The sequence below is a fragment of the Plectropomus leopardus genome, chromosome 11 (assembly GCF_008729295.1).
Source record: "Plectropomus leopardus isolate mb chromosome 11, YSFRI_Pleo_2.0, whole genome shotgun sequence".
In the NCBI taxonomy this organism is placed as follows: Eukaryota; Metazoa; Chordata; class Actinopteri; order Perciformes; family Serranidae; genus Plectropomus; species Plectropomus leopardus.
Genome location: NC_056473.1, coordinates 4,607,066 through 4,628,741, shown reverse-complemented (window position 1 = coordinate 4,628,741; position 21,676 = coordinate 4,607,066). Strand labels below are relative to the sequence as shown.

The 21,676-nt window shown below is 38.6% G+C and overlaps 1 protein-coding gene across 2 annotated transcripts in view; it reads right to left on the bottom strand.

Annotated features, from left to right (window-relative positions):
• Positions 1-21,676, bottom strand: part of otud7a (OTU deubiquitinase 7A) — a 57,241-nt gene that overhangs the window by 33,810 nt on the left and 1,755 nt on the right. For both annotated transcript variants that reach the window (XM_042495979.1, XM_042495981.1), the window contains exon 2: positions 893-1,022. The gene's annotated coding sequence lies outside the window, so the exon portion shown is untranslated. The remainder of the gene's footprint in view (positions 1-892; positions 1,023-21,676) is intronic.

The window sequence follows — 21,676 nt, the reverse complement described above, 5'->3', positions numbered from 1 at the left end:
GTTACAATTCAGTACTGGTCAGCAGAGGGACGCAAAGTAACTGAGATTACAGTCATTTGGATGAATGTATAGTAGTATTTCTTTAGCTCTGAAATTTAATAATCCAATCATTTAATTACCCTTAAAGGTTTTCTAAATTTAATGAAATGATACTAATGCATGTTCCTCAAGTATAAAACTTATTTTCCCTTGTGCTGGGCAACAGTTTGTGGTCTGTGAAAATGAGGTGTTTCTCTTATCTTGGTAAGCGTGCTCTGGACCAAAGTGGAATTGACCAAAAATAGACCACAGTGCATGTTCAATCATAATGAAGGAACATATCATGCAGTGCAGCAGTGAGGCCCATTTGTGTGTTTTTAATAATTTTTGGACAACAATGGAGATCTACAGCACAGAGTTATAAATCAGTCTCTGCCTCCACAAGCAACACTTGATGTCAGGATCAATTCATTGTTGGTTTCGGTCTTTTTATGGGATTTTTTGTTCATTTGTAAAAAAAAAAGAATACCTTCAGCATTATCCTATTTAAAGGTCCCATGTGTAGGAATTATGGGGAATTATTCAATTATTCATCTTTCATCAGTTTTAAATCACCTGATAATAATAATCATTGTCTTTTCATTCAGGTCCTCTTCTATGGAGGCCACCATGCTTCTTTACAGTATCCCAGAATGGACAATCCAAAAACTGGCTCGAGATAGGGACATTTGTGTTTTATGGGTTTTTTTTTTTGTTGTTGTTTGTGTGTCGGCCACCATAGATCTCCTTCTGTAACCTCACCACTAGATGCCACTAAATCCTCCACACTGGACCTTTAATGCAATTAAGCATCTGTCAGCTACACTATGGATGACTGTGATTTTAACTTCCTCCTGTGAGTTGTTACACATACTTTCTGTAATTTCGCTGAGGGTTGTTTAGAAGCCATCTGATGACCACGGGACTGTCAGGACCAGATGCAGCTCTAGTCCATGGCTTCAGGGGCAGCCGAGGAGAGGAAGATACCGGGGACTCGGAGAACCCTGAAACACAGAGCGCATATTGAAAGTTATCACCCTGACGCAGAAAGTCACGGCGTTTAGTTCTGAGTGACTGAGTTCAATTTGAAGATGCTGTAAAAAAACACGACCGACACACACCTGTGATTGCATTAGTTTTAATATGCAAAATTACCCCTCATGCCATTATGTTCATCATGTGTCATTTAAAAACCACTTGGTCTACTGACAATTCATCAAAATGACTCACTGACTGAACAGCCAACATTAAATTATTGATTGAAAATTAAAAACTTCAGTGTGAAAAAAAGTGTGAAATTACATAACTTGATGTCATGCTTGAGCACTTTTAGAGCCGGGTTTGACTCTGCCTTGTGATGTGTGTAACAACACCTGTCAGCTGTTATAAGATCCCACTAAAGCTGCTTCATTTCTTCTTTATTTCCTTAAACAGCTCAAACAGCCTGAAGTTTAAGTAGCAGCAGCATCACTTTTTCAAAGACTCCGCCTTCTGAAGGCGTAATCACATTTTCAGCTCCTCACTAAGATGCAGGTGTTCATGTGAGACCAACACTGACACGGTTAAGAAAGTGCTAGCCTCACGATCTTTGCTTTTACGTAACAAACATGCTGATGCCAGTAAAAGGCGGGTAAGGTCACTGCTGGAGTTGTTGTGTTCCAGGAAGATCCTGCATGATGCAGAAGGTAGAGAAAATTTCATGTGTGGAGACAAACATACATGGAAACAGTGGGCAAACAGCTGCACAGAGCAACAAAGGAAAGTCAGAGGATATTCTGCAACTGTCCCCAGTGGATCACACCAGTCGACCTTCTCTCCACCCCTTTCAGCAGAACACTGGCAAGTGCTGAGGAGTTAGCGTCAAAGCCTTCCTGAGTGGGACTGAAATATCTTTCAGTGGCATGCATAATTCACATGAACAGTAAAAATGTTCATATACTGCACGTGTCCTCAGTTTATCTATCACAGTAACTTTAAACAGCATTGTGCATTACCTTTAAAATCAGAGCAATTCCTCACTGAAAATGACAGCGAGTTGTACAAATTGAAATATAAATTTGAAAGCAGTGGCTCTCACTAGGCAGGTTTCCATTACAGATTTACACAAAACTTAAGCAATATTTTTGAAATGTCAATAAAAACACAATTGTGAGATGACTGCGTTTCCATTGAGTGATGTTATGTGACTTAATCTCTCGCAATAACATTCCAAGAAACATGGCGATTGATGTTGCAGAACTATCGAGATTCTTATGTTTTCCAACTGTAAAAGTTTGTACCCTCTACATCAAAAAAATAAAATAGTTTTAACTAGGGCCGTCAAACAATTAGTTATTTGAATAACGATTAATTGCAGAATGACCATGGTTAATTGTGATTAATCACATTTTATTACATGCTTTCAATTCTACTGTTTTGCATTTAGAACAGATTTTTGAATATAATATTCCATTTCTGCCAATAGATGCCCCTAATTTCCACACGCATAACCCTTAATGAATGCTCTTTTAGAAATATTAGTAATGTTGAAAGGCTATTTTAGACTTTATAGATGGTTACCTTCATTACAAGGCCAGATATGTAAGATTTCTTACTTAATTTCTTATTTATTTATTTATTTGCACAACTGTAAAACAGGCATTACTTCTTCAGCCACTGATGAACATGTAAGTGATGGTTAGAAGAAATGTAAACAGCGGCTGAAAATAACCCCAGAATATTCCACACAAGTAGAAGTTACTTAACTAATATTGCTGTCCAGTAAGAGTGAGATTACTTGTGCAGAAAAATAATTATGCAGATGCTATAGAATAGAAAGCTTGTCTGGGTAACAGTCATCATGAAAGGCCCATGCAAATTTAAAGGTAAAATCACATTACACTTAGCAGATGCTCTGCAGGGAGCTCAGTGTGTTGCTCAAGGACACTTAGACACTCGAGGGGCTGGAGATCAGACGACCAGCTTCACAATGAATGGCCAGAAGTCTCCTGTATGAAATCCAATTCTCCTCGTTGCGTCAAACCATACTCTCAGTTGCTATACAATCCATTCATTGGTGAAAAGTAACTGAGCACATTTACACAAGTCGTTATGTACCTAAAGTACAATCCTGAAGTACTTCTACTTTGCTGAGTATTTTCATTTCATGCTACCTCATAGTTTCACTTCCTTTCAAAGAGCACACTTGCACTTTTTATTCTGATACACTTATCTAAAAGCTATAGTTACTTTTTGGATTGAGCACTTTTACTTTTGCTACATTAAGTTCATTTTTTTAAATTAATGTTTTTATTTATTTAAATGTAAACAAACAATGTTATTATCTTAAGCTGTACAAAATCAAGAGGTCTGTGACAAATAAACATTTTTATAACAGCCCAAATAAACATTTCATTACATACAGTTTATAACTGGTACCTTTGTAAATTCACTTCAATGAAGTGTTGAGTGTGAGACTATTTCAATTCAAGTATTAATTAATAATAATTAAATCACTGTTACTTAAGTTAATGGTTTGAATACTTTGTCCATCACTGACTTCTTTTATTTTAAGTAAGTAATTGAGAGCAAATATTTTATATTGCAAAAATCTTTGAGGAAAATGAAGTAGAAAAGCAGATTTAAGAGTTTACCAAAAAAGTATGTAGAAATGCGACTTAATTATAAGTTGTACACACTGTTTGTACACCTAAAAATGACTCAGAGTGTTAGTGTGAACAGACAATGCTCACTGCAGGCTGCTGTATCTTTGATCCTGTGGTCACAAAAGCAACACTTGAGACGACAGGAGTACACGTGTGGCGATGCAAACAGTTACCGTCTCTGTCTCACTCAAGTTTCTGCTCTCTTACAATCTTTATTACACTGCTGAGCAGCAGATGTGCTGCAGTGGTCAGAGAGCAGAGTCAAATTGTGTCTTCTCCTTACTGTATACGCAACAGCACTCACACACTGCATCGTTTGCCTCCCATGGTCCACTGACCCATGAGCATTCTGCCTGCGGTCCCTCCATAACTGCAAGGGCCCGTTTGGGACACAGAAATTGTTTCTTAATCATCTGCCAGGAAAAACACTGGAGGATGTTCCACTGAACTCTCCTCCAGCAGCACTGGTCCACAGACACTTGCAGCCACACGGTATGCTCAAATCATTTGTAAAATCAATTTCAATTTCAATCAATTCAAAATCCAAATTCAGCCTCAAGCATTAGACAGGACATAAATGAAACGCCTGCTTGATACATGCAAGCTCAAAAGTGTTTTTTAAAATAAATAACAGCCATAATTTGGATGTAAGCACAAAAGCAGAACCGATTATCATAAATGAGCCCCCCAGGGAGCTGATGAATGTACCTCGCTGTTAGCGGAACCTTGCTGATGTTTTTAATTTTAAGGAACAAAAGATATATTTTTATTGTTTTTTATAAGTGATTTAATACCTATTACTACTATACTAAATCAGTTATTAGCAATTGACAATCAAGTTTTGCACTTAACACCACAAGACAACAAACCTATGAAGTCTTGAGTTGCTGGTTAATATAATTACTGTCTTACAGAAAAAAAAAAAACTTTTGTGGGCTTGTGAAACAATAAAAAAGTCTTACAACTACAGCTGTTTTTGATTTTGTTTAAAAAAGAATTAACTGCAACAACAACTCACCACCCACTACTTCCTTTTTTTATCTTTAACGCAATTTGAAGCTTCACTACTGTACTTAAAACCAGCAGTTCACCAGTTGGCTGATCAGAAACCGTGGAAAGACTTGCTGTGAGCAGATCTAAAGAACTCAACAATGAAAACTCAGAGCCTTAACTGCGTGAACACTTCAGAGTGCATCACACCGATCACAGGAAAGATGATGCACAATCGGTTCCCCCTCATCACAAGATAATGTCCATCTTTACATGCAAATGTGCAACAGGCTATTTTTCCATGATGTACGTGGACAGACGTGGTCGTTTCACAGTAATAGGCTTATTATAGTGATAGCTGAGATAATTTTCTCCATAGTGAGCTGTGATCACCCACATGCACAGCAGATACACAGCAGGTGGGAGGTGAACATACTGTACAAACACTCTACTCTTTGCATTGCCTCTCCTCTGTAATATGGTCTTATACGCGCACACCAAGGTTAGCAGCAGTGTATCGGCCTACATTTGCAGCTATTCTCCTAAATAAGCTTTTAAAGGGCAGCTTCTGTTTTGCAGCTGCAGTTGTGAGTCAAGATCAGAGTACACTTTAGTGCACGAAGTGGACTGTATGCTACAGCATAATGCTGCTAAGGAAAAATCCATCCGTTGGGGCAGGCATACAGTGTGCTAGCACAAAATTACGCTTGTGGTCAGTTTTTTCTGTATGATTGCTGAAAGGTGGCGCAAAATATCTATGAATAAACACTTCAAAGAGCCTGTTATGATATCACAACATGATCTTGAATTAAAAATAAAGTCCATAAAGCCTGCACTTGTCAAAATAAGTCACATTGTCTGGGCCACTGAATGAAAAAAAATGCAGGATATTTCATCAATAACAGTGTTTAGAGGTGGAGGAAATAATTGATACAACAAAGCATTGCCATATTTTGTGTGGTAATATTGTATTAATACAAGGATGCAAAGTATTGATTTGATTTTTAAATTGTAATTGCTATTATTGCAAATACGAAATAAACTTTGGTAGCCTTCTAAAATAATGAAATCAGCTGCTTTTTCAGCCCACTAGATACATTTTGCTGCAATAAAAAATGACTGAAGTAATAAACTTTATCTTTAATCTTTTTCTTTTAGAGAGAACAAAATTATTTAGTTACTTGACTTTTTTTCCTTTGGGGAAACTAATTACATTTGAAAAATAAAAAATATAATATATATATATATATATATATATATATATATATATATATATATATATATATATATATATATATATATAGGTTATTATTAGTAAGCGCAATACGCAGGGTATCGCAAAACATTTAAAATACAATAATATTGTATCGTGACTATATTATCTTAATAATATCGAAAAAGTGGAGCCTCTGCTGATTTCCACCCTATTAGAGTTTAAATGTTGTGGTTTTGAGTGTGTAGTCTCCATCTTTACATCAACTGATATATATAATCAGTTGCTGAAGTTATTTTTTTATTTACAAATTAATGGAGAAAAATTTGCACCATGAGATAAATAAAGTTTTTCTAATTTATATAACTTACATCCCTCATTATAAAAGATGAAAGTCGCTCACTAAATTCTGAAATGTAATGATGGTTTTTTCATCTACCATACTCTAACATACTATATTGTTGCTTTAGATAGAGAGACCCAGAAAAAAATCTTAAATAAAATCAGAGACTTACCAAAATATTGTTTTCTGTAGACCAAATCATCATGATGCTGCACTAACTACAAAAAAAATCTGAGTAGACAACTGGCAATTGATTTGAATTGCGGAGATATGTGAAATAAAAAAAATGTGTTTATTTGTATTTTGATTCTCAGTTGCATAACGTTTAAATATATATGGTTAAACAAACTGGTTCTATCAATCAGACATTTCTGCTGTGCTTATTTTATGTACTATGCTGCGTCACTGGCATCATTTATGGATCAAATACACCAGCACAGTAGCGAAAGTTAAGTAATGTACTGTGATGAATGGGCCCAAAGTAAAACGAATTTTAGCCACCGAAAAAAAAAAATCTGAATTTAGCCTTGCTCAGTGTTTGCTCAGTGTTTTTTTATGTTATGTATGTGACGTGGGGATTTTCTACTCAAAAGTTATTACAAACAAACACTGTGATTCTGTCTATATAATCACAAAAGACAAACTATGTGCTTACTTCTGGTTACTCTCTCAGCCAATCAGGAAATTACTAGAAAACAAACACTGTGGCTCACTTTATTTCAAATGAAAACTGTAACATGAAAAAAAGTTAGCTCTGAAATATATACAAATTTCTATGAACAAAGAAAATGGACTGAACACACAGCAAATCCTGTCATCAAACCCTCCCCTGCTGTAACACCAGCCTGTCTTGGTTTGTTTAGTGTGGTGATGAAGTGTACCTTTTTATGAAGGCCAGATGTCACACACTGATGAGAGCTGCTGAACCTGCCAGTGGCAGAACATCTGGTGTCTGCCTCTGACGCACCTCCAGCCAACAGGCTTCCCCACACTGTCTTATTTTCAGTATATACATTTGGACGGAAACAATCATTTGACTGAAGGAAGATTGATCTACGAACGTTCCGTTTTTGCTTTTCCTTTATATCTTATCAGTAATTGTTCTGGATTGATTGCTCTATATCATCAGATTCAAGCTTTTTGTTGATCTTGAATACATTGAACTATCTTCAGATGTGATCGTTTCTCTGCTGATTGCCGATTGTATGATGTATCTTCAAAAACAAAACTTACAAATCTCATGTGATCTCTAGCATGACGTTCACACAGGAAGCGGTGCTCGTTCAGATTTTTTTTTTTTTAATGTAGCTTTTCACATTATCGTTTAAAATGTGGCCAATATCAGACTGTGAACTGGTCGTGGCCCTGACGTGGCTTGCATGCCCAAAAAAACAACAACAAAAAGACTTCAGGGGTTGTGTGTGCCACAACATTGTGCAGACCACAGACCTATATGTTGACCTATATGACTTTGCCAGAAATGCAAATGAAAAGGCGAAAAAAAAATCAGATTTCTAAAAACATAGTGCCTTAACCGCAGTGACAGAATTTAAATATAGCGCTTTATTTCTGTCATTTAAGCTGCGATTCCACCTTCGACCAGTGTGGGTTGCAAAGGCAGAGTGGTGCTGTGTTATTATTTATTGACTCCACAGGCAGAAGAAGAAGCAAATCAACGTAATTTATAATGTATTTTATATAAAACGCGCACAGGCAGTGGGTGAATGATAAAAAGTGGCTTCATCCATCTCTACCTATGTCAATTTTCAATGCCAATGTGCAATTTTAGATCGATTGGGCAACCCATCCAGGAGAAAAATGCATGCTGACAGACAGACAGACAGACAGACAGACAGACAGACGCACAGATGGACAGAGTTTTCTTTATTTTATAGTAGGATGTCGATCTTGAGCGACATAAAAGTCACATTGAATTCCGATATGGGTCGCATAGCTGTCCAGACTGAGGTCGCATTTCCAAAAAAAAAAAAACAGCAGGCCCTCCCACAGGTTCAGCAGCACTCATCACTAGCACACATTCATACACACTCACAAACACACAACAACCCTATGCAACTGACTAACTTTGCTATTACACGTGCCCCATACCATAAGGCCTTGATTGTCTTTGTTTTGTAATTATTTTATTTATTTATTTATTTATGTTTCCTCCCTCTTCTATGTTGCTCTCATTTGTTTGTGTTTGTCAGTTTACAAACCTGTCATGTCACCCAGTGTGTTAAGCTCTGTCCTGTCTTGTCTGTTCTCCCCTGTCTTGTATTGCTTTACTAAATAAAAACAAAGATACATATATAAAAATCATAATAATCAGATCTGTATCTGATGTAGAACCACATATCAAAGTGGTCCAAATCTGATCTGAAAAGATCAGATTCCATGTGATTTGTGCAGTTCACAGTCATTAAACAATCACATCTGGGTCACAACAGGGTGAAAACATCAGATTTGGGCCACTTGGACCCGCAGCAGGAATGTAGTCTAAAGGCTTCATACTGAAACAGTACATTCATCAGCTCGTAGTGGTAAATAAAAATGACCACAGAATGTGGGTGATTAAATAAATGAACAACAAACAACATTTATGAATGACAGAGTTGATCTGAGTGACTGATTCAATGCTTATTGTGGAGGACGAGCTCACTCCACAGCCTCTGAGTTTAGTAAGTGGCACTGGTCCAGAAAGTCAAAAGGACCTTTGAAACCTGAGCTCGCTCTACAAAATAGTGGCAAGAGACCTGTCCAGCGAGGGTTGAAAATAAGATGTGGGCTTGTTGGTTAAACACCAATTAAGTTACTCAAACCTCAAGTGATCCTTCCTCTGCTGAACAGAATATTTTGGATTCTTCAAGGCAGGCAGAGAACAAAATCTGACATTCTGGCTCGGACACATGACTCTGACGGGCCAACTGTGGCTTCATCGCCAGCGTGTGAGCTGAGCTGCAGTTAGCCGGGCCAAGCACCGACAGGCTCAAACTGCTGTGTTCAACACTGGCACACACGCACACCCTATGATCCCCGTCTCTGAAGTGCGCGAGGGTGTAAATGAGCGTGCGTGTGTTTGCAAAAACACTAACCGTTGCATGTTCGCTACTCATTGTGCCCTCGGTGTGTTTACCACTCTCAAAGCCAACAGAGCAAGTGCTTCCACAAAGGGCTGCCAAAACACAGTAGACAGCTAATAAAAGATGGCATTCATTCTTATCCAGTACTTATTCACATGCCTGTGCGCAGCAAAATGTCAAACCACCCTCTCAGCTACGGTCAGAGAAGAAAAAGGCTGGATTCCTCGAAACAATGGCTATTTGCTATTTTAATACATGATGAGGAAACACTAAAACCACACAGTGTTGTTGCACAGCTGTTATTGATGTCATTGGATGATTAAAGGCAGAAATACAGCCATGTAAAAGCACCGTTAAAGCAGACTTTGGGTAATTGTGTGCCAGAGAAACAAATGAGCACAGTTCCACAGAAACACATCATTTCCACCGCGCATCAGTACTGAGTAATCAACACAATCCATTAGCGTGCTTCATAACACAGCAGACTTAAGTGGCATGGAAAATTCATGTAATGGGATATTATAATGTCTTACCAAACTACAAACTAAGCACTTCCACTATTTCAAAGTCCTTGCTCGAGAGCACAAGATTCAATCAGTGAATCTCAATGCAGGGTGGAAGCACCACTTGCTATTCAGCCTTCATATCAGTCAGTCAGCCTCAATCTCTGGCCCTCCTCCTCCTCCTCCTCCTCCTCCTGCAGCCACAATGCCAAGCTTGTACTCATGATTGTGTATGTGCCTCACCAGTGCTCAGGGCAGCTAACATGTGCGTGCTCATACGCCGCCATCTAGATGATGTTATAGGCCGGCCTGTGGAATGCATGACGTGTTTCAATCAGTGCCAGGGACGACATATTCAAGTTAGGGCTCTTCACCCCGCACCGGCTCATCAAGTTAAGCCAGTTTGATTTTTGAGAGCTCCATCTGCGTCTGTCTCTCTCTCTCCCGTAACCACCTGGGAGTGTGCCGAGTCCCCCTGCATCCCTCCATTATGCCCTATTCAGTGGGACTTCCCCTGCCTGCAGGACCCACAGACAGCCTTTATTCGCAGTGACCTCAGAGCACCCTGACACCCTGAGAAATCAGCTGCTGCAGCCCCAGCTTTCAGTGGAAAGGTGACCAACAGCGAGGAAGTCAAGGAGGTGGAAGGTCTAACTGCTGCATGTCAGTCAAACACTAACCACTTCTTGATGTGAGGTACGAAAGAGAGTGTAAGACTTCAAAGTCTTGACCTCTAGACGGAGTCTGAAATCAAGCCATGCACAAACGCTCACACAAATACTTTCTCTTTCTTCGCTAATCCTTCTCTAAAGTTAAGAAAAAGCCAGACGTCTGTGCAGCGGCCCCCTCGCATGCTGCGAGAAAGATGCTGCTGGAAGCAATAATGTCACTTTGCATCTCATTGCTGCTCTGCACACTGCCAGCACAGCATATGCATGGAGTGGAGAGTTGTTGTCAATATGCACTAAATGCATCATCGCATTAATATTTGAGGCAAATTTCAATTAATGCTGCGGTGGACAGCGTGAGCACTGTGCTGTGTATATACCTGAGGGACATCGGTCTTAGCATTTCAGCTTTTGTAAGAAAGTTTTAGAAACTCAGGCATGGGGGGGAATGTCCAGAAAGTATCAGAGGCCTTTTATCTTCACTAATTTACACCATAAATTGATGCAGAAAAGGCAAATATAGGTAGAATGCAGGAAATTAAGTGTTTGATGTAAAATGTTTTCAGACAATGTATTTGATTATTTACAGATACAAAAAACAGGTTTCATGCCATATTTCCTTGAAGCAATAGGGATATAAAATACAAGTTTCATCACAATATAATGTTATATTTTTAGGGCAATAACGCAATATTCACTGATAGCACAGGTGCAAGTTTGACTTGATTCAATTCAGCTGCCTGTGATTAATTTGAGACAATATTACTAAATATCCTCAATATCTTTGTCTTGGCTGCTTACTATTGCCTGCCTGTTGCTAGGCTGCTAGCACTGTTTGAATGTTTAAAAAGGAGGTGCGCTTGAACGAAAATGGCGACACAGATGCGTCATGAGAATTTCGAAATAAAATGCATCTAAAAAGATGACAATAAAATGTCATGATGTTGTTTTACTTTGTATCAATGAATCGCTATAATTATTTTAGTTTAGTTAATTTATCAAAAGGACAATGTGCAATGACATTGATCATTTACAAGAAACGCAACACAAAAGTCAGCACGGAAGACACAAAAACCGTGGTTAAAGTGACCAATGACCAATACTATCCACTTTTTAACATCTCGAGAGCAACTGTTATAATCTGAAATACTTTCTAAATTGTTGGCAGTGATAGACAAAGTATGCAATTTTATTACTTGAGTCAAAGTAGGATATTCCTGGTAAAAAATTACTCCAATACAAGTGAAAGTTGCTGAGTCAAATTATTACTTGAGTTAAATCACTGAAATACTTGCTTTAAAAAACACTTCTGTATTCAAAGTACTTAGGAGACTGTAATGAAGTTTGTGTGCGGTACACAGAGCAAACATTTAAAACGATGCAAGTCATTATTTCTGGTGGAGAATCTTCATCTCCATCTGCTGCTGTAGCCATTACTAACACCTCATAACCAAATATAACCGCAGGCTGATGACCTCTCCTCTCCACCTATCTATGCCAATGAGCTGCCAACCTAAGCAGCAGAGAGGTACGCCATTTCAACAAACAATCCACACCCAGAACTGCATGATTACAGTTTATTGACTTTTGTGTGTAAGAAAAGAAAAAATCATCCGCTGACTTTAAAATCTAATGAGCAACAAGAGCCTTTGTAGAAATGTAGAGGAGTCAAAAGTAAAATATTTGTCTTCCAAATGTAGTGGAATCAAAGTATTAAGTTAAGTTAAAAAAAATAAAACTAAACTGGTTTTGAGACTTTGGGTTTTTTGGTTTTTTTTCGGCATGAAATAATCAAGTAATTTAAATATACTGAATACTGAACTTCAGTAAATGTACTTTGTTGCTGTCCACCACTGATTGTTTGGGAGCCTATTCCATTCTTTGACGGTCTTGTATTTGAAGGCTGATAGAGCGAAAGTGCGGTCACCCCCCGAAGCTGAGCTTGAGGCTCTGATCGTTTGATGCAGTTTGTTGAATTGTTACATCCCTAAAAAGCAACACTCAGTATTTAAACTACAAGCAAAAAATCCTTTTAACAAAGCAACTGATAATTCTTCTGTCTGACCTTACAATCCAGTCAAACCTTCGGTTCTGCAGCTCAGCTGTGTGTGCAGCATGCACCCAAACAAAGAGCTGGTTGCTGAGGGGCACAGAACAAGATCGTAACCCCTTAAAATGTCAGTCCTTCCAGCCCCCCCCAACCACACACAGCGGCCAATACTTCCTTTCCCAACTGGGACCTTTAGGACAGAATGCCACAAGCAGACAGCTGTGACTACAGACTAAAACCTCACCAAAGAGGAAGGTTCCTGCCTTTCTTGATTTGAAGAAAACAACAAAGAAAGCAAAAAAATCATGCTGTGGATATAAATTACACACTTCAGAAGCCAGTGTAAGGTCAACTCTTAAGGCCCGCTTTAATATTACTCACACTCGTATCGTTTAATTTTTCACCTAACATCAGTCCTAATCAGAAATTTCAAATATTCATTTATGTTCAGAATTTTAGCTGTTTAAATGCCAGGTTTTTCTCATGATGCCACTATTTTTTAGGTGAAAAAAACAAAAAAAGAATTATTTCCAACATAGTACATGCTAAGTACATTATTGGGGGGGTTTTTTCAACTTTTTGTCAACAATTAGCATCTGCATTGACTGTTACAGTGTGCCTAGTGGAAATAGCATATATTTTCTCTATATGCCAAATATGGTTAAAAAAAAAAGAAAGAAAAAAAAGGATGACACTGTGTGGCAAACAGTAAAAATTTCAAGGCAAAAGCCCAGAATTTTTTTAACACGGTGCATTTCAGACTTATTGTAGGAGCTGAACAGGAAATTCCAAGATTAAACAAAAATACTAAATTTATGCCATATGCATGAACACGGCCAAAATATTGAAGAATGAAAAGCGCATAAAATGTGCCAAACAGTCCCTGAGGGTTAATGACATAGATGAAAAGGGGGACAGAAGCTAGAACATACCCAGAAGAGACATAAATCTTCATCATCATCATCATCATCACCATCATCTTCAAATCCCACGTGAGATAAACAGACCAACTAGCTGCAGCCAGCTGGTGTTTCCTATTTGAGTTTGTGCTGAGGGAGGGTGTCTTCTCAAGTGTTGAACACACAGAATCTTTTGCTTGCTTCCACCGTCCTCGCCAGCTCAAAGACCTACATGTAGCTTGAAGATATCTCTGTGATAGCAGATAGGCTCTATCACCGGCAGGCCAGTGAGATTTAAGGGTCTGCAGTTATTGCACATGTAACCTAGATTTTTTGTACATCTCTGAGCCCAAAGGATGTATACAGTAGATTATAATGATATCTCCTCTGAATCTACATTTCCTGTTTCAGCAGTGAAACACACACACACACACACACACACACACACACAGCCACATATAGCTAAGCTAAGCAGCTATACAGTACTTTATGTTCTCTTGTCAACCTGATTATTTCATTTTGGTACTATGAAGAAAAAAAAGTAATAGTACTGCAACGCACTGCACAATGTCAGGTTGGCTAGATCACTACAGTGCTAGCTTTTTTTTTTAACAAGCGTCTGAGATGTAGAGATATCAACAAACTAATTGTGTTCAGCTGAAACTGCTTCAATCATAGGGCACACGACACCCTACAGTGACCCCCAAATACAAGAATTTCATTATCTCCACAGATGCAATAAGAAAGGAAAGACAAGAACGAAAGCAAAAGAGATTGTTTTGACACCTGTTATATCTCAGACTCTGCATCTCACAATACCTGTATTGTGCAGTGTTGGATTGACTTGGTGCGTGGGAACACTCAAGTAGGTGGAGAGGGCAATACCACATAACCTTGTTCTTCATTTAGTATCCGAAGAAAAAGATATGAAAAGCCATAAACCAGTGGGTTCCTGAATAAAACGTGCTTTCTGATTGTACCACAAGAATGCTGTTGTGATTGTTCAACACTTTTGTACCATAAATACTCAATGGTACAGCCCTTTTTCAGTAAGCGACTGCTTTTGGGGAGAACTTAAGTGAGGTGTTAGATCCACTAGAGGTCAATATGGTCAATGGGTAAGGCAGGTCTTTAGGATACCAACATCTGTGTGGCAATTTATAGCAGTGTTGTCAAAAACAGGATTTACGTATACATAGTCATTCTAAATATTTGAAATGGTAATATTGATACACTGGTCACAGCTACTCTTTACCACTCTTATTATCGATGCTTACTACAATCGTTCTGCTGTTTACTGCCACTTGCTGAGAAAAAAGAGACATTGTCATGTTATGGCCTTTTGATATTAATGATTTAATAGAAAAATGATTTTTTATGCCCCCCCCCCATGTCAATTTTACCCATTTTTAAGGTATTGTATCCAAATGCAGGATTCCATTAACTCTCAAATTGAAATTGTAAATATAAGATATGCCTCATGGAAACATGTCATTATCACATAAAAATTTTTACGCTTGCATGAGGTGGTATTTCAGGCAAATCGAAAAAGCATTTTGGCTTTTATAGATCACATGATGCTATGGCTATGTGCTTGTTGGAAGGAACCGGCTCCCTTGGCCATGATGCAGCAGGAGCTAAGAGAGGTGTTACTGCATCCCATAACTCTACAAAAGTTCCTTTGTGAAACTGTGGACCATCAACTCCCAGAAATCCCTCATATGTGGCCGCTCCCACATGTAAGTGGCTGGCCTTTCCATTATCGCTCACATAACACGCCTATGTCGCCTTGGATTGGAAATAATGATGGCTAGTGTGGAGGCTGCAACAGAAATAAACCTGCTAGTGTTTTGAACATCCATCACCATGCTTCTGTTTTGCAATAATAGAAATTGCATTAATTTATGGGTGGGTGGAGTTACTAACCAAGTTTCAAGTTTCAAAACGGATGTGCCTGCCTTTGTTTTTCTCTGTAGTGTGCATTACTCAAATTAAATCAAACACATTATACATATACATGCATATACACACCCTGTAAGCCATTTCTTCAGCAATATATTTGCTAACTGTAACATCTGTACTATTTGTGATTTTGATTATGCACTTCTGAGGTTAGCTGAAAGCGTATGAAAGAAGCCACTTGTTTTATGTACTATATCAACGAATTATTGTGTAATATAGTTTACTTGCATTTTCAGAAACATTTATGTTTACTGGCTAAAGGGGAAAAATCTATTTGCATTTTCCCTGAAAAGCAACTCCCAAGGAAACAAATTCAAAATCATTGAATAGAATATTAACCTATGACATTGCCTCTGGGTTTACTGGACATGCACAGATACACAGTTGTGCATTTATACATAAGTGAGGCACCTTTCCTGCTAAAAAGGAGCTTGAAATGCCTGAATTTGGAATCAACTCATCCCTTTTCGATTGAAAAAAATATAGTCTTTGTTTGGTACATGGGGATAATTTGAGAATATCCAAGAATGTCAACATCCAACTTATATCTAACCATGATCCGTGTATTCTCACAACAGAAAAATACTCTGAAGCAAAAACAAACAATCTAGCAGAGTACTTTGCGCAGACAGACGGACTGGAATCTAAAACAATCCGAGCACTATATTAACACAGCTTTACCAAGTAAAACAACAGGACTGTGCACTTCTTAATTGTGTGGTCTTACATTTTGAAACCTTTTATGACCCTAAATTCAACCGCAGAACCCCAAGTGCTTCCTACACTTAGCTGTGGTCAGTTTGGCAGAAGGAACAACCATTAGCTATCCAAATGGAACTGATGCTAACTGCAAAATCCAAAACTGTGCCTGCCGAGGATACTTGACCTGAGCACAAGTCAGCAGTTAATGGAAGCTGCAAAAGAAGTATCAATACTATGTAGCTGATACATGTGACATTTACTCCCATTACCCAAGACCAGGACAGACTTTGAGACCCCAAGAGTAGCATTTATTCATCAGACGTCAGTTATTCTTTTGAGAGTTGAATGGATCCAAGCCTGTTCCACAAAATCACAAAAATCTTTGATATAAACTTTTACGTTGCCCTCTTGAATAAAAAAAATAAAATAAACATCTTGGGCTTAGTAACTTTGTCTATGTTCTCCACACTGGCCTCAAGTGCACCCACGGAGACAGCACTGAGTGGGAGTGGGTGCATTGCGGAGGAAAGATGTGTCATACTCAGGCCAGTATCAGCAACTAACATTTATTATGTTGTAGCGACTGATGATCCAAAACAAAATGATATTTCTTTTTAATGGTTCAAAGGATTTTCTCATGAAAAAATGTTATAAAGAACCATCAGAGACAGTTAGTTTAAAGGGATACTTTGCCAGTTTAAAACCGTAATAACAACGTGAGAGGTATGTGGAAATGAACTGTGGAAAGCTTCCTTTTATTTTACCAGCGAGTATTGCTTTTTTCTTGCCTAAAATGTTTTCAGAAACATATTTCAGTGCACTGTTCAGCTGTAATACAAAAATTTGTGACCAGAAAGTGGATGCCATACTGTTTGCTGTATTGTAAAAACTGAGGCTGAAAAAAACTTAATCTTAGCTTACTGTGAACTGTAACTGTAACTGTACAAACTGTTATTGGACAGAGCATTTGGGAGCATTTTTTGGTCAGGTGTGGCGCAGTGCATTCTGGTTGTAGTACGTTTGCTAAGACAATGAATGTTTTTGGCTACGTTCTGTGATAACATCTCCATGTAATAGTTCTTATTGCTAGTGGCGGAGTCCACCATTACAACTGCTGCTCAAGTAATGTTTACTGCCCCAAGAATTCTGGGACCTGTAGAACTAAACCCCACTTCCTGTTACAAAAAGTAACCATTGGTATTGCTCAACTACAGGTCAAATCTTTTGTAAAGGAACCTAAATGTTTTTTTGACCACAGCAGTTACAGACTTGTCAAGCTGAGCATGGTGTACCAGCACATTCTTTCCAAAAGCATCGTGGGATGCAGATGCACTGTATGTTTTATTTCCAACATATCTGATAACATTTAATCAGTCAAGCTTAGAAATTTCCAATAACTACATCTACATGTCAGTGACCTCACATGGGGTCGGGACCCCACAGCAGAGAAAGTATGTGGGTGGAGGGATGGCCAATAAGTTTATGAAAGTGCGTGGGAGAGGCAAACAAAAAGGAGTGGGAGGAATGTAGCTGCAGGGTAAATAATCAGAGCAGACCTCCACCACATATTCTTCTGAAATAAACACAACTTTAAATGTACAATATGTGCAACTGCATGACTGCTAACAAGGGGTGACGTCAAAATAAGTTCCCTGCAAACCTTTTGTAAGATAGTGTACAGAAATATAGGCTAATGTACTTCTTGGCCCTCTTGAGTCATCTCACATCTTTTTGTCATCCTTTTGCCAGAAAGGAGATGATGGGATGGGCAAAGGAAGACTTAAGAAGGGCAAATTAACTCACGTTATGGGTTTTGTTAAACATTTGATGAGATGTGCTGCATCTTATGGAGTTAAGATAAAAGAGAGGGCAGTGACAGTGACAGACAGCGGAGCATTTATTTTCTCTACTTAAGAAAAGGAATGACGTAGGAAGCAAGAAGAGCGCCACTGCTCCCCTTTTCACAGGGTGGCGTCAAACCTGTGTTTCGCTCGTAATATCTCCTTCAACAGAAATAAACGGAGACAAAATGGAGATACAATGAGTTTCCACAAATGCAGCTGGCTTTTGCAGAGAGGCCTGACCTCTTTTTCTGAATGAATGAAAATGACCTACGCTGTGGGCCTGCATGAATCTAAATTGAGTCACCAAGGGTATCCTGTGCAACAGTGTTCTGTTTGATTTAGAAACTGCTCCCTTGCTGATTCGAGGCAGGACAGGGGATGGCTGTGCCCACTGGGCCTTGTGGGGAGAACGTTACAATGGCAGACGTCTCCAGCAGCCAGCCTGCTCCCAGACTCTGCACCAGCCACCAGACAAGTGGAGCAACACAAATGCAATTATGTGCAGGAGGCGCAGACACACACACGTGTGCACACGCACGTATACACAAGCTATGTCTGTCACAGACGACATCTTCTTGGCAAAACATCCTACTCCTGTTGCTACCTGTGTCACATTTGGATAAAGACTGAGAAAAAGCCGTGACACAGAGACACAAGCCGTGGTCTCTCTCTGTGTGAGAGTGTCAATAGGTGGGTTTCCATTAACCCCCAAATTGCGCAAATTGAAATTGTGAATATAAAATACCTCTAATGGAAAAAAACCCTCCCATTTATTACAAAAAAGTTTTTATCCTTACATGAGGTGGTATTCCACATGATTCTAAAAAGCCATATTTTGTAATACTTCAGTGGAAACACTTTTTTGACTTTTATAGGTCACATGATGCTATGGCTATGTGCTTGTCAGTAGGAACTGGCTCCCTCATGATGCAGCAGGAGCTACAAGAGGCATTATTGTATCACATAAGTCTTCAAAAGTTGAGAGGATCATCTGGAAGTTTTGAATCCAAAATTTCTCTGTGAAATCGTGGACTCCCGGAAATCCCTCATACCTGGCCGCTCCCACGTAAAAGAGGCTTGCATTTCCATTATCGCTCACATCGCATCGCCATGCTTCTTGGAATGTTATCCCGAGAGGAGAAATCACATAACATCACTCAATGGAAACGCAGTCATCTCGCAACTGTGTTTTATTGACATTTCCAAAATATTTAGTTTTGTGCAAATCTGTGATGGAACTCTCTCTCTCAGTCTTGATCACAACACCTTTGTCGTAGTTCACTGTCTGAAGATGTGCAACTGTAAAAAAAAACTGTAAAACTCATCTCAAAATTGAATTCAATTTGAACTCCACTCGCCGCTATCTCTGTTACACAAAAATAATCACACATGTTCTATAGTGTCTTTGTAATACATATGTATTAAAGAGTCTTTATACTGCAATAAAAAAGTGAAATTTGAACATGGGCAGTGAGAGTTCATGTAGTTCTGTGGTGTAGCATCGTCTACTAAAAAAGCAGCATGATATTTTGTTAAAGAAGGAGTCTGTAACATTCAGGAGGATGTAGTGGTATCTAACAGTGAGGACTGCAAATAGCATCAAGCTGAAACTTCTCCCTGTTTGAATTCCTTCAGAGTTTTTTGTTAAGGAGGTTTTTAGCAGGAATTATCCACAGAGGTCTTCTCTTCTCCAACACAAAAGGGGCAGGTGATTTGAACCAGTAAAAACACAGAATAAGGGGTGCCCCGCAGCTCATCTGGCAGAAAGTGGGTTCAATTTCACAGTTAATAATGAATCGATTGCTAATTTTACCGATTAATCGATTAAAGAAAGTGCTTACTATTTGCAACCCTATTTCCAACCTGTGGCCCTTCGCTGCATGTCATCCCCTCTCTCTCCCCCTTTCACATTTAAGCTATCCAATATATAATAAAGGCAAACCGCCCCCCCAAAAATAAAAAAACTGAATGAAGCAGTATTATGGTTTAAAAAATCAGTGGTTTTCTGATGCTATGGTGGCTGACGTGAAAATGCAAATTGCCTTGTCTAAAGCCAGTGTAAAGTTTCATTAAGGTAACGAAAACACAACAATTCTTATTTTCAGGTGATTATAAACTAAAGAAAACACACTTATCATAGTGTACTTCTGCCAATATATCCCCTTAAATCCTGAACACCAGACCTTTAAATCTAAGTTGTAAGTATCAGCCAATATTTAATTCAGTGGCTTGTGTTTAACAGGTGCATTTTTTGTCTCAGTGTCTGCATTCAACAACTTCCTCAAGTGTCAGATAAAAAACAGGACTAGACTATGCTCTGAGAGGTTCATTCCTACTTTTAGAAATCAAATAGCAGCCATTATGATTTCTGAAGCCGGTACGCTTTAAAAGTGCCTTAGAACAGACTTCCTGTGATGAACGTTAGATACTGGCTTAGGGAAAACTGTGTGTATTCAATATTAATGGCAAAGAACCCATTTCAAAGGAGGATTTTGGTTTAGGAGCTAATGTCGCTTTCAGAGACAGCTGATTTAAAACATATTGTTCTTTAGGACAACGCTACGGGTGAACGAGGACCATGTTTGTGGGGGCGTTTGCTTGACTGACAGGTGTCTCGGCTTATCAGTCAGCCGCAGTGGTTGCCTTTTCCTTGACCCACCTCAGCCTCATCTGGATTTCCTCACTGTGGCTCAGTTTAGGATTTTCTGGCCCCAGTGACATGACGAAATGACAGCAGCCTAAACTCCAGCCATCCAAATGTGCTCTCAAAAACATATAGGTCCCTTCAGACCAAGCAATGTAGGATCCCTTATACCTCTTCGGTGATTCAGACATCACAAAGATTAAAAAACAGCGCAAGCTCTGGCCTTGCAAACACTGTCAAATCTAGATTCACTAAAACAAGGGTCATAAATCATGGTTAAACTGTTTCTGCAGTAAACTTATTACTACACTTCTGTGGTTGAAACCTTTCACCACAGCATGAAAGGGACTACTGGTGTAAAGATTTATTACAGCCCTATGGCACAAGGCTTACAACTGGGGCTGGGCAATATGTGCTGAAAACTACATTGCGATATTTTTAGGCTATATCTAGATACATGATATTTATGTTTATAGTTTTTAATCTCCTAAAAAGCACCTAATTCATGCAAGAACTGGGGGGAACTTGGTGTTATTTGATATGATCAAAAACGAGAGGAAAATGTATATTATATGTCATCTTTTAATTAAATATTTAAAATAATATTACAGAAAGAAAAATCATTTTTAGAACTTTCATTGATGTCTTTTTATTTGGTTGTTTGTTTTTACAATACTTTTATTATTTTTTGCTTATTGTATGGTAATTTTCTTTTTTTACTAATACTAGCTAATTTTTGGTCCACTTCTTTTGAAGATGCTTGTCGCCCTTCCATGTTTTTGAAAAAAATTAAGCCAATTTGCTCAGGTTTCAAAGGGTTAAAAGCCTGTCCCAAAAATAAGCCTGTTGAGTTCACTGATTTAAGCAAATAATAGCTCAGGCTATTAACTGACGTTTTAATGTAATATCTTTATATTGCCTAGCCCTACTTACAAGTTCATTTTCCTGTGATTGTATATTTCATGTAGCTACATATTCACAAACCCATTTTAGAATAAACTGGAGACAATTTTACCAAAAACATGTGTCCAACATCAAGGCCAGTTCACAGACTCACACATGACCACAGTTCAGTGACTCTGAACGGTCCACCCTCCCCTTATTTTGATGTGG